This window comes from Scyliorhinus canicula, chromosome 17 (assembly GCF_902713615.1).
Source record: "Scyliorhinus canicula chromosome 17, sScyCan1.1, whole genome shotgun sequence".
In the NCBI taxonomy this organism is placed as follows: Eukaryota; Metazoa; Chordata; class Chondrichthyes; order Carcharhiniformes; family Scyliorhinidae; genus Scyliorhinus; species Scyliorhinus canicula.
Window position 1 is genome coordinate 1,999,108 of NC_052162.1, and position 12,660 is coordinate 2,011,767.

Genomic DNA, 12,660 nt, shown 5'->3' on the forward strand with positions numbered 1-12,660 from the left:
ACAAACAGATTCCTATTGGCTACCTGAGCATCGGTGGCTGGGGGAGGGGGGGGGAGAAGAGTCTTGAAACGGGGGGGCAGAACCTTAGTATTAGAGCCAGGTTGCTCAGGGGCATTGTCAGGAAGCACCTCCTCACACAGAGAGGATTAGAAATCTGGGGCAGCACGGTGGCGCAGTGGGTTAGCCCTGCAGCCTCACGGCGCCGAGTTCCCAGGTTCGATCCCGGCTCTGGGTCACTGTCCATGTGGAGTTTGCACATTCTCCTCGTGCCTGCGTGGGTTTCGCCCCCACAACCTAAAGATGTGCAGGGTAGGTGGATTGGCCACACTAAATTGCCCCTTAATTGTAAAAAATGAATTGGGTACTCTAAATTTATTTTAAAACAGAAAAGAAGTCTGGAATTCTTCCCCACCCCTCACAAAGCTGTGGATGGTTGGAGTCGATCAATCATTTGGGGATTTTATGTGATTGGTATCTCTCTATGGCTTCAGTTATGTGCAGCGACTGGGCAAAGTTGGATTGTTCTCGTCAGGGAAGTGGAAGATTTGAAAACAGTGTTTTTTTTTAATAAACATTTTATTGAGGTATTTTTGGTATTATAACAACACAATAAACAATGTACATGAAACTATAAACATAGCGAAAAGCCGTCTCCCTCCCTTACAGGTCCCACCTTTATTAACCCCCTACTCCAAGCTAAACTAAACCCCCCCCCCCCACCCCCCCCGCTGACAATTAATTTCCGCGAAGAAGTTGACGAACGGTTGCCACCCTTCGTGGCAACCGGTGAACCCTAACATTGACCCTCTCAGGGCGAACTTGATTTTCTCCAAACAGAGAAAGCTAGCCATGTCTGATAGCCAGGTCTCCGATTTCGGAGGCTTTGAGTCCCTCCAAGCTAATAGTATCCGTCTCCGGGCTACCAGGGAAGCAAAGGCCAGAATGTCTGCCTCTTTCTCCTCCTGGATTCCCGGGTCTACCGACACCCCGAAAATCGCCATCTCTGGACTCAGCACCATCCTTGTTTTTAACACCGTGGACATGACATCTGCAAACCCCTGCCAAAATCCCCTAAGCTTCGGACATACCCAGAACATGTGGACATGGTTCGCTGGTCCTCCGCACACTTTGCACACCTGCCTTCCACCCCAAAGAATCTGCTCATCCGGCCACTGTCATGTGAGCCCAGTGAACGGCCTTAAATTGTATCAGGCTGAGCCTGGCACATGTTGCGGATGCGTTGACTCTACTCAATGTGTCTGCCCATAGACCATCCTCTATCTCACCTCCCAACTCCTCCTCCCACTTGCGCTTCAGTTCCTCGGTCTGCGCCTCCTCTGACCCCATAAGCTCCTTGTAAATGTTCTGAGACGCTCCCTTCTCCTACCCACCCTCTGGAAACTACCCTGTCCTGAATCCCCCTTAGCGGTAGGAGCAGGAAGGTTGACACCTATTTACGTAGGAAGTCCCGCACCTGAATTCCTTTCCCCTCGCCAACTCAAACTTCCCCTCCAACACCCTCATAATCAAAGCTCCCCTCTATAAACATATCCCCCATCCTAGTGAAAACAATGTTTTGATAGAGTAACTAAGGAGAAACTTTTCCCACTGGTAGGAGTGTTGGTAAGTAGAGGACACAGATTATTTGAATGGGTGTAAATTGAGAGGTGGATACTCAGCGAGACTTGTGTCCTCGTGTATCACGGAAAGTAAACGTGCAGATACAGCAGGCAGCAAAGAAGGTTAGTTTCCTTCATAGCGAGAGGATTTGTGTATTGGAACAGGGATGCTTTACTGAAATTATATAGGGCATTGGTTTGGCCACACCTAAAGTATTGTGTGCAGTTTTGGTGTCCTTATCTGAGGAAGGATGTTCTTGCTATGGAGGGAGTGCAGCGAAGGTTTACCAGGCTGGTTCCTGGGATGGCGGGACTGTGATATGAGGAGAGACTGAGTCGGTTCGGATTATATTCATTAGAGTTTAGAAGAGTGAGAAGGGATCTCAGAGAAACTTAATAAATTCTAACAGGATTAGACAGGGTAGATTCAGAAACAATGTTCCCGACGGTGGGGGAGTCCAGAACTAGGGGTCATAGTTTGAGGATAAGGGGTAAACCTTTTAGGACTGAGGTGAGGAGAAATGTCTTCACCCAGAGAGCGGGGAATCTGTGGAATTCACTCCCACAGAAAGTAGTTGAGGCTAAAATGTTGAGTAATTTCAAGAAGGAATTAGATACAGCTCTTGGGGATCAAGGGATATGGGGGGGGAGGCGGGATCAGGGTATTGAACTTGACGACCATAATGAATGGCAGAGCCGGCTCGAAGGGCCGAATGACCTCCTCCTGCTTCTATTTTCTGTGTTTCTATGTCTGTATGAAGGCAATTGGCAATGTTTTTTTACAGCTCTGATCTGCCTGAAGGCTTGATGGCAGGAGATAACTTCAAAAACAATTGAAACAAGAAATTTGCAGAGCTATGGGGAAAGAGCTGGCGAGTGGGACTAATTGGATCCATCACTCAAAAAATCCATACAGACAAAATGGGTCACACAACCTCGTATGATGCATCATTCTGTGATTCTAAAGATAAGTCAATCACGCCAGCTGAGAAAATCTCCGTTTTAAAAAAAAGTTTCTTGTTCCACTCTCCCCGTGTATCGAATCTGTTCCACATACTCAGCCTGGATTGTTTCCAGTGGCAGGAAGGTGAGTAACCAGAGGGCACTGATTGAAGATAATTAAGCAAAGGAACCAGAGGTGAGATCTGGACAGTGTTTATACCTAACGTGACCTGAAAGGGGAGATTCACAGGAAGTTTCAAAACGGGAATTAAAGGGAAAACATCTGCTGGGGAAAGAGGTGAGTGGCACTAATTGGGTAAGTCTTTCAAAGAGCTGGGACAAACACGAGGGGCCGAATGTCCTCTTTCTACCTCACTGTCCTGTGATTCACTGAGTGCTGATTGAAACAATTTAACCAGCTCATCAATTCACAACTCACTCCGCTGCTCAAACACCCACTTCACACTCTTTTAAAATCACTATTCCGAAAAACCGAGGCTGACAAGTGGTTTATAATTATTTTGTTAAAATGATTATTAAGCAAAACGTTCTTAATGGCAGCAGTGAGATTGATTGCCCTCAATGCTCCAGCTCATTGCCCAACACTGCCCTCTAGTGAAAATCAACTCTTATCAACAATGGAAAATGGATCATTACATCTCGCTCGCTGCATTCGTACTGTGTCCCGTGATCCTTTGCACTTTGACCATTTCCTGTTCCCAGGTCAGCTTCACGCTGAAGAAATAGGTCAAAGTACTTTGCATTGTTTTGGGATTGCATTATCTGATTCCATCGGTTTGTAATTAAGGACAGTGTGTGAGAGAAAATATCCTTGTTTTAGCGAGAATGTCTGGCCCAAATCTAAACTGATGCTTTCTGCCATATTACCAATTTGTCCCCTCCATGGGCTACCCCCCCCCCCCCCCCCCCCAACTAACCCCTCACCCACTCATTATCCCACCTCCTGACTACCCTCTATTCTCACCTACACCTCACGGGATCCTCCAACTACCACCCCAGCCCTCTTGACTACTCCCTCCGTCTATCCCTGACTAGCCTCCCAACGCCCCTCCCACCAGGCTTGTTGACTACCCTCAAGCCACTCCCCCAACTAATTATCTGACCTCCCCTCACACCCCCACCACAGACCACCCAACATCCCATTGATCGCCTAAGCAGACCCACTCCCACCAACTGATCACTCGACCCACCTTACACCCACCCCGTTGGGGGGAGAAAGATGTGGCTGCATTTTAGGAGTGGAATGACAATCCGACTATGATCAACATTCCACCACAGTTACAGCCTGTTATTTCCAAGCTTCTGTCAAAACATTGAGGCAAGTTAAATATTTAGGATTGGCTAATCACCTTTGACAAGAGGGCAGCCAATCAGTTAGCTCTTTGCCTAACTCCTCTGGCCCACTGTATGATCTAATGATCTACTGATCATTATTGGAAAAGCAGCAAAACATTTCACAACAAATCTCACACCCAAAATTCACAGAAACCCTACAGTGCAGAAGGAGGCCATTCAGCCCTTCGAGTCGGCACCAACCCTCTGAAAGAGCACTCTATCAAGGCCCCTTCCGACCCTATCCCCGTCACCCCATGTAACCTTTGGACACGAAGAGCAATTGAGCATGGCTAATCCAGCTAATCTGCACATTTTTGGATTGTGGGAGGAAACTGGAGCACCCGGAGGAAACCCACGCAGACACGGGGAGAACGTGCAGACTCCGCACAGACAGTCGCCCGAGGCTGGAATCCAACCCGGGTCCCTGGCACTGTGAGGCAGCAGTGTTAACCTGGATCCTGGCACTGTGAGGCAGCAGTGTTAACCCGGGTCCCTGGTGCTGTGAGGCAGCAGTGCAACCCCGGGTCCCTGGTGCTGTGAGGCAGCAGTGCTACCCCCAGTCCCTGGCGCTGTGAGGCAGCAGTGCTAACCCCGCTCCCTGGCGCTGTGAGACAGCGGTGTTAACCCGGGTCACTGGCGCTGTGAGACAGGTAGTGTTAACCCGGATCCCTGGCGCTGTGAGGCAGCAGTGCTAACCCCGCTCCCTGGCACTGTGAGGCAGCAGTGTTAACCTGGATCCTGGTGCTGTGAGGCAGCAGTGCTAACCCCAGTCCCTGGCGCTGTGAGGCAGCAGTGCTAACCCCGCTCCCTGGCGCTGTGAGACAGCGGTGTTAACCCGGGTCCCTGGCGCTGTGAGACAGGTAGTGTTAACCTGGATCCCTGGCGCTGTGAGGCAGCAGTGCTAATCCCCGTCCCAGGCGCTGTGAGACAGCAGTGTTAACCCGGATCCCTGGTGCTATGAGGCAGCAGTGCTAACCCCGCTCCCTGGCGCTGTGAGGCAGCAGTGCTAACCCTGGTCTCTGGCACTGTGAGACAGCAGTGCTAGCCCCGGTCCCTGGCACTGTGAGACAGCAGTGCTAACCCCGCTCCCTGGCGCTGTGAGGCAGCAGTGCTAACCCTGGTCTCTGGCGCTGTGAGACAGCAGTGCTAGCCCCGGTCCCTGGCACTGTGAGGCAGCAGTGTTAACCCGGGTCCCTGGCACTGTGAGGCAGCAGTGCTAGCCCCGGTCCCTGGCGCTGTGAGGCAGCAGTGCTAACCCCGGTTCCTGGCGCTGTGAGACAGGTAGTGTTAACCCGGATCCCTGGTGCTATGAGGCAGCAGTGTTAACCTGGGTCCCTGGCACTGTGAGGCAGCAGTGTTAACCCCGGTCCCTGGTGCTGTGAGGCAGCAGTGCTAACCCGGGTCCCTGGCACTGTGAGGCAGCAGTGTTAACCTGGGTCCCTGGCACTGTGAGGCAGCAGTGTTAACCCCGGTCCCTGGTGCTGTGAGGCAGCAGTGCTAACCCGGGTCCCTGACACTGTGAGACAGCAGTGTTAACCCGGGTCCCTGGCACTGTGAGGCAGCAGTGTTAACCCGGATCCCTGGCGCTGTGAGGCAGCAGTGCTAACTCCGGTCCCTGGTGCTGTGAGACAGCAGTGCTACCCCCGCTCCCTGGCGCTGTGAGACAGGTAGTGTTAACCCGGGTCCCTGGCGCTGTGAGGCAGCAGTGCTAACCCCGGTCCCTGGTGCTGTGAGACAGCAGTGCTACCCCCGCTCCCTGGCACTGTGAGGCAGCAGTGTTAACCCGGGTCCCTGGCACTGTGAGGCAGCAGTGTTAACCCGGATCCCTGGCGCTGTGAGGCAGCAGTGCTAACCCCGGTCCCTGGTGCTGTGAGACAGCAGTGCTAACCCCGGTTCCTGGCGCTGTGAGACAGGTAGTGTTAACCCGGATCCCTGGTGCTGTGAGGCAGCAGTGCTAACCCCGGTCCCTGGTGCTGTGAGGCAGCAGTGCTAACCCGGGTCCCTGGCACTGTGAGACAGCAGTGTTAACCCGGGTCCCTGGCACTGTGAGGCAGCAGTGTTAACCCGGATCCCTGGCGCTGTGAGGCAGCAGTGCTAACCCCGGTCCCTGGTGCTGTGAGACAGCAGTGCTACCCCCGCTCCCTGGCACTGTGAGGCAGCAGTGCTAACCCCAGTGCCTGGTACTGTGAGACAGCAGTGCTAACCCCGGTGCCTGGTACTGTGAGGCAGCAGTGTTAACCCGGGTCCCTAGCACTGTGAGACAGCAGTGTTAACCCGGGTCCCTGGCACTGTGAGACAGCAGTGTTAACCCGGGTCCCTGGCACTGTGAGGCAGCAGTGCTACCCCCGCTCCCTGGTGCTGTGAGGCATCAGTGCTAACCCGGGTCCCTGGCACTGTGAGACAGCAGTGCTAACCCCGGTGCCTGGCACTGTGAGACAGCAGTGTTAACCCGGGTCCCTGGTGCTGTGAGGCAGCAGTGCTAACCCCGGTCCCTGGTGCTGTGAGGCAGCAGTGCTAATCCCGGTCCCTGGTGCTGTGAGGCAGCAGTGCTAACCCCGGTCCCTGGTGCTGTGAGGCAGCAGTGCTATCCCCGGTCCCTGGTGCTTTGAGGCAGCAGTGCTAACCCCGGTCCCTGGCGCTGTGAGGCAGCAGTGCTATCCCCGGTCCCTGGCGCTGTGAGGCAGCAGTGCTAACCCGGGTCCCTGGTGCTTTGAGGCAGCAGTGCTAACCCTGGTGCTTTGAGGCAGCAGTGCTAACCCTGGTCCCTGGTGCTTTGAGGCAGCAGTGCTAACCCTGGTCCCTGCTGCTTTGAGGCAGCATTGCTAACCCCGGTGCCTGGCACTGAGGCAGCAGTGCTAACCTGATCCCTGGTGCTGTGAGGCAGCAGTGCTAACCCCGGTGCCTGGCACTGAGGCAGCAGTGCTAACCCTGGTGCTTTGAGGCAGCAGTGCTAACCCCGGTCCCTGGGGCTGTCAGGCAGCAGTGCTAACCAATGTACCGTGATCACATTGCTGCCTATGGGATCTTGCTGTGCGCAAATTGGTTTCCGGATTTCGTCCATTACAATGAACATTTAATTGGCTGGAAAGCACCTGGGATGCGCAGAGATCATGGAAAGGGTTAATAGAAATAGAAGAATTGCTTCTATCCTCAGCAATAAGATTGTTTGCAATCACTGAACAGAGGATCATGTCCGTTTCACTCAGACAGCAAATAACAATTACAGAAAGTACTAAAATTATAGAGTCATGGAGGAGGCCATTCAGCCCAGAGACTGTGCCAGCTCTTTTGGGGGGCTCTCCAGTTAGTTTCCTGGCTCTTTCTCCCATATCCGTCGCAATTATTGATCCAATTCTCTTTAGCAGCAAAAATAAATCTGTAAGCGGCTAAAGCCACAGGGTGGTTTTGGATGGTTGTTTTTCAAACTGGAGGCCTGTGACCAGCGGATCGGTGCTGGGCCCTCTGTTATTTATGATATATATTAACGATTTAGATGAGAATGTATGAGGTACGGTTAGTAAGTTTGCAGATGACACCTAGATTGGTGGCATAGTGGATAGTGAAGGTTATATAAGATTGCAACAGGATCCTGACCAATTGGGCCAGTGGGCCGATGAATGGCAGATGGAGTTTAATTTGGATAAATGTCAGGTGATGCATTTTTGTAGATTGAATCAGGGCAGAACCTACTCGGTTAATGGGAGGGAGTTGGGGCGAGTTACAGAACAAAGAGATCTCGGGGCACAGGTTCATAGCTCCTTGAAGGTGGAGTCGCAGGTGGACAGGGTGGTGAAGAAGGCATTCAGCAGGCTGGGTTTTATTGGTCAGAATATTGAATACAGGAGTTGGGACATCTTGCTGAAGTTGTTCAAGACATTGGTAAGACCACACATGGAATGCTGTGTTCAGTTCTGGTCACCCTATTATAGGAAGGATGTTGTTAAAGTAGAAAGAGTGCAGAAGAGATTTACGAGAATGCTACCAGGATTTGATGGTCTGAGTTATAAGGAGAGGCGGGACCTTTTTCCCTGGAGCGTAGAAGGCTTAAGGGTGATCTTATAGAGGTCTAAAATAATGAGGGGCATAGATAAGGTAGATAATCAACATCTTTTCCCAAAGGTAGAGGAGTCCAGAACCAGAAGGTATAGATTTAAAATGAGGGAGAGATACAAAAGAGACCAGAGGGGAAATTTCTTCACACAGAGGGTGGTGAGCATCTGGAACGGGCTGCCAGAGGCAGGGGTAGAGGCGGGTACAATGTTTTTCCTTTAAAAAGCAGTTAGAGACTTCTGGTGGCGGCGATGTTCGAGTGAGCCGCACATTCGGCGGGCTCTCACTCCGGCGGGGCTTTAGGGGCTGATTCCCCGCGATAGCGGGACCACGGAGCAGCAAAAAGGCGGCCGCGAAAGTGCTGGAGAGCGGGCTGCAATCGATGGAACCGTGGGAGTCCAGGAAGCAAATGAAGAGAGAAAGGGACAGAGGCAAGGAGCAGAGGAAGCTGATCTGGAACTTAAGATGGCGGACACACAGACCTTTCACGCTCCAGGAGATGGAAAACAGTTTTAAGTCGCTGAAGCGGGACAACTTGGACCCACTTCAGAAGGCAGTGGATCAGCTGAATCAGAGGCTCGATGCTCAAGAGGTAAAAGTTAAGGAGCTGGGAGAAGGAAGGCGGCAGCGAAAGTGCTGAGGAGCGGGCTGCGGCACAGGAACAGCGGGAGTCCAGAAGGCAGAGAAAAAGGGACAGAGGCAAGGACCTGAAGAAACTTACCTGGGACCTAAGATGGCGGACACACGGACCCTGGACTCAGCAATCCAGCAAGCGCTGGATAACATGCTCCAGGTAATGAAGTCAAGTTTTGAAGCGCTGAAGCGGGACAGCTTGGACCCAATCCAGAAAGCGGTGGATCAGCTGAACCAGAGGCTGGATGCGCAAGATGTTAAAGTTAAGGAGCTGGGAGAGGCGGTGGAGGAGCAGGCGGATGTGCAGACGATTGCGGCGTTAGAAGTTGACGGGCTGAAAGAGCGGCAGAGAAGACTGCTGGACAGAGTGGAGGAGCTGGAGAATAGAGTCCGCAGGAACAACCTAAGGATGGTCGGCCTCCCGGAGGGGGCTGAGGGAGCTGATGCCGCAGCGTTTGTAGCAGACTTATTGATGCAGCTGATGGGGGCCAAAGCCTTTCCGCAACCGCTGGAGCTGGAGGGGGCATACAGAGTGCAGGCAAGGCAGGGGCGGCCGGGCGTACCCCCCCCCCCCCCCCCCACGCCCAATGGTGATTAGGTTCCACAGGTTCGTGGACAAGGAGCGGGTGCTGCGGTGGGCAAAGAGCGCCAGGAGCAGCACGTGGAACAACAGTGTTCTCCGCATTTACCAGGACCTAAACCAGGAGGTGGCTCGGCGGCGAGCAGCCTTTAAGAATGTCAATGAAGGTGCTATTCAAGAAGCACGTGAAGTTTGGTCTGCTGATCCCGGCTCGCCTATGGGTCACGCACCAGGGTCAACACCACTACTTCTCCGAACCTGAAGAAGCGATGGATTTTGCAAGGGATCAGGGGCTGGTCCCGAAAAGAGGCCCCACGGACGTGAATTAGGGCCCAAGGATTACCGTGGGAAGGTACACCGAATGGGCCTGGACTGCCGTTCAACGGTTTGCTGGGCCAAAGGTGCCAAGCGGAACATTTGGGACTCTTTCCTTTGTTCATGGACATTGGTTTGGGGGGTTTTTTTTTTTCTTTTTTCTCATGTTTTTGTTTTTTCCTCTTTTTTCTGTTTTTTCCTATTTGGGCGGATTTGTACTTTTTGTGCAGCTTGCGGAGGACACTGGAGCCGGCTTGCTCCAGTGGGTTGGAGCGCCGGGGAGTGGGGAGGAGGACGGGGAAACAATGGGAATGGGACAGGAAGGCGCCGGAGTGTTGAGTCACCGGGCTAGCAGATTGGCTAGTCAAGGGAGTCAGGTGGGGGGGGAGATCACAGCCAGTGGATGGCAGGGGTGGGGGTATCGGGGGATGTGGGGGAGGGGAGTTCTGCTGACGTGGGAGGGACTTGAAATAGGCACTGGAAAGGAGGTCGAAGGTGGAGGCAGCCAACGGGCGGGCCAGGAATGGCGCGACGCACGGGTCAGGGGCCGGCCCGAGAAAGGCTATGGCTGACCGGCGGGGGGGGGGGATGTGCCCCCCGACCAGGCTGATCACCTGGAATGTCAGGGGACTGAATGGGCCGGTTAAGAGGGCGCGGGTGTTCGCGCACTTGCAGGCCCTGAGGGCGGACGTAATTATGTTGCAGGAGACACATCTGAAAGTGTCTGACCAGACCAGGCTAAGGAAGGGCTGGATTAGCCAGGTCTTCCACTCGGACTTGGACTCGAAGTCCAGGGGGGTGGCAACCATGATCAACAAGCGCGTGCAATTTGAGGCAGAGGGCATATCCGCAGACAGGGGGGGCAGATACCTGATGGTACGGGGCAGACTGGAGGGGAGAAGAGTGGTGCTGGTGAATATATATGCCCCGAACTGGGATGACGTGGACTTCATTAAAAGAGTGCTGGGGAAGATCCCGGACTTGGATTCTCGCAGGCTAATAATGGGGGGGGGGGACTTTAACATGGTCCTTGACCCGGCTTTGGATCGGTCGTGTCCCAGAACGGGTAGACTCCCAGCAATGGCAAGGGAGCTGAAAGGGTTTATGGAGCAAATGGGGGCAGTGGACCCCTGGAGAGATAGACAGCCGACAGGAAGGGGCTACTCGTTTTACTCGCACGTCCATAAAGTATATTCTAGGATATATTTCTTCGTACTAAGCAGGGATTGTATAAGGGAGGTAAAGAACACGGAATACTCGGCAATTACTATCTCAGACCATGCCCCGCATTGGGTAGACCTGCAGATCGGGGGAGCGAGCTACCAACGCCCGCAATGGAGGCTAGACGTGGGACTGCTGTCGGAGGAGGGGATCTGCGAGAGGCTTCGGAGGTGTATGCAAAATTACCTGCAGGTGAATGACACGGGGGAGGTCTCAGCGGTGACCCTGTGGGAGGCGCTAAAGGCAGTAGTGCGGGGGGAGCTGATTTCAATTGGGGCCCACAGAGCCAAGGCAGACAGGGCAGAGATGGATAGATTGGTCAGGGAAATGGGTCGGATGAAGAGCACGCGGAGTCTCCGGGGGAGGTTTTACTCAGGGAGAGGCAGAGACTACAGGCGGAACTGGGGGCACTATCCATGAGCAGGGCCGTGGAACAGCTTAGGAAGGCGAGGGGCGAGGTGTACGAGGATGGGGAAAAGGCTAGGAGACTGTTAGCGCAGCAACTCAGGAGGAGGGAGGCGACCAGGGAAATAAGTAGAGTGATGGATGGGGAGGGGCGCAAAGTGGAGGACCCGGCAGGATTGAATAAGGTATTCCAGGACTTCTATCGCAAGCTGTATACTTTGGAGCTGCCGGAAGAACCAGAGGAGATGAAAAGGTTTCTGGACGGGTTAACATTCCCAACAGTAGGTGGGGGGTGGGGGGCGAGTGGATGAGCTGGGGGCCCCGATTAGAGTAGAGGAAGTATTGGGGGGCCTAAAGGCCATGCAGTCGGGGAAGTCCCCGGGGCCGGATGGATACCCAGTAGAGTTCTATAGGAAGTTTTCTGAGCTGGTGGGCCCGGTCTTGGGGAGGGTTTTCAATGAGGCAAGGGACAGAGGGACCCTGCCGCCGACAATGTCACAAGCCACCATATCTCTGATATTGAAGCGGGGTAAAGACCCGGAGGCGTGCGGGTCCTACAGGCCAATCTCCCCGATTAATGTTGACGCCAAGCTCCTGACAAAGGTACTGGCGGTTAGAATGGAGGACTGCGTACCGAAGGTGATTGGGGAGGATCAAACTGGGTTCGTGAAAGGTAGGCAACTGGCGGCCAATCTGAGGAGATTGCTCAATGTGATAATGATGCCCCCGGCGGGTAGGGAGGTGGAGGTAGTGGTGGCGATGGACGCCGAGAAGGCCTTTGACCGGATGGAATGGGACTATCTATGGGAGGTGCTCGGACGGTTTGGGTTCGGGGAGGGATTGGTAGATTGGACAAATTATTATATCAGGCCCTGAGGGCCAGCGTCAGGACTAACAGAGAAGTGTCGGAGTACTTTAGGTTGTACCGAGGGACCAGACAGGGCTGCCCGCTCTCCCCGCTGCTGTTTGCGCTGGCCATAGAGCCGCTGGCGATTGCGCTGAGAGCCACAGAGGGATGGAAGGGGATGGTGAGGGGCGGGGTAGAACATAGGGTCTCTCTTTACGCAGACAACCTGCTCCTGTACGTGTCGGACCCAGTGGCCGGGATGGGAACTATACTGGGAATGCTGAGGAAGTTCGGCCAGTTCTCAGGATACAAATTAAAGTGAAATTAAATACAAATAAGAGTGAAATGTTTGTGGTACAGGCAAGAGGCCAGGAGAACAGATTGAGAGGGCTACCGTTTAGGCTGGTTGAGGAAAATTTCCGGTATTTGGGAATCCAGGTGGCACGAGACTGGGGCAGGCTGCATAAGTTAAATTTGGCCAGGGTGGTGGAGCAAATGAAGGGAGAGTTTCGGAGATGGGATGCACTCCCGCTGTCGCTGGCAGGGAGGGTGCAGACTGTAAAGATGACAATCCTCCCTAGATTTCTGTTTGTTTTTCAGTGCATCCCGATCTTTGTTCCACAGTCCTTCTTCAAAAGAGTTAACAGGATGATCATGAGCTTTGTCTGGGCGGGAAAATCCCCGCGGGTGAA

At 53.5% G+C, this 12,660-nt stretch overlaps 1 protein-coding gene across 4 annotated transcripts in view; it reads right to left on the minus strand.

Annotated features, from left to right (window-relative positions):
* Positions 1-12,660, minus strand: part of LOC119951396 (rho guanine nucleotide exchange factor 6-like) — a 208,987-nt gene that overhangs the window by 58,965 nt on the left and 137,362 nt on the right. The gene's annotated exons all lie outside the window — the stretch shown is intronic.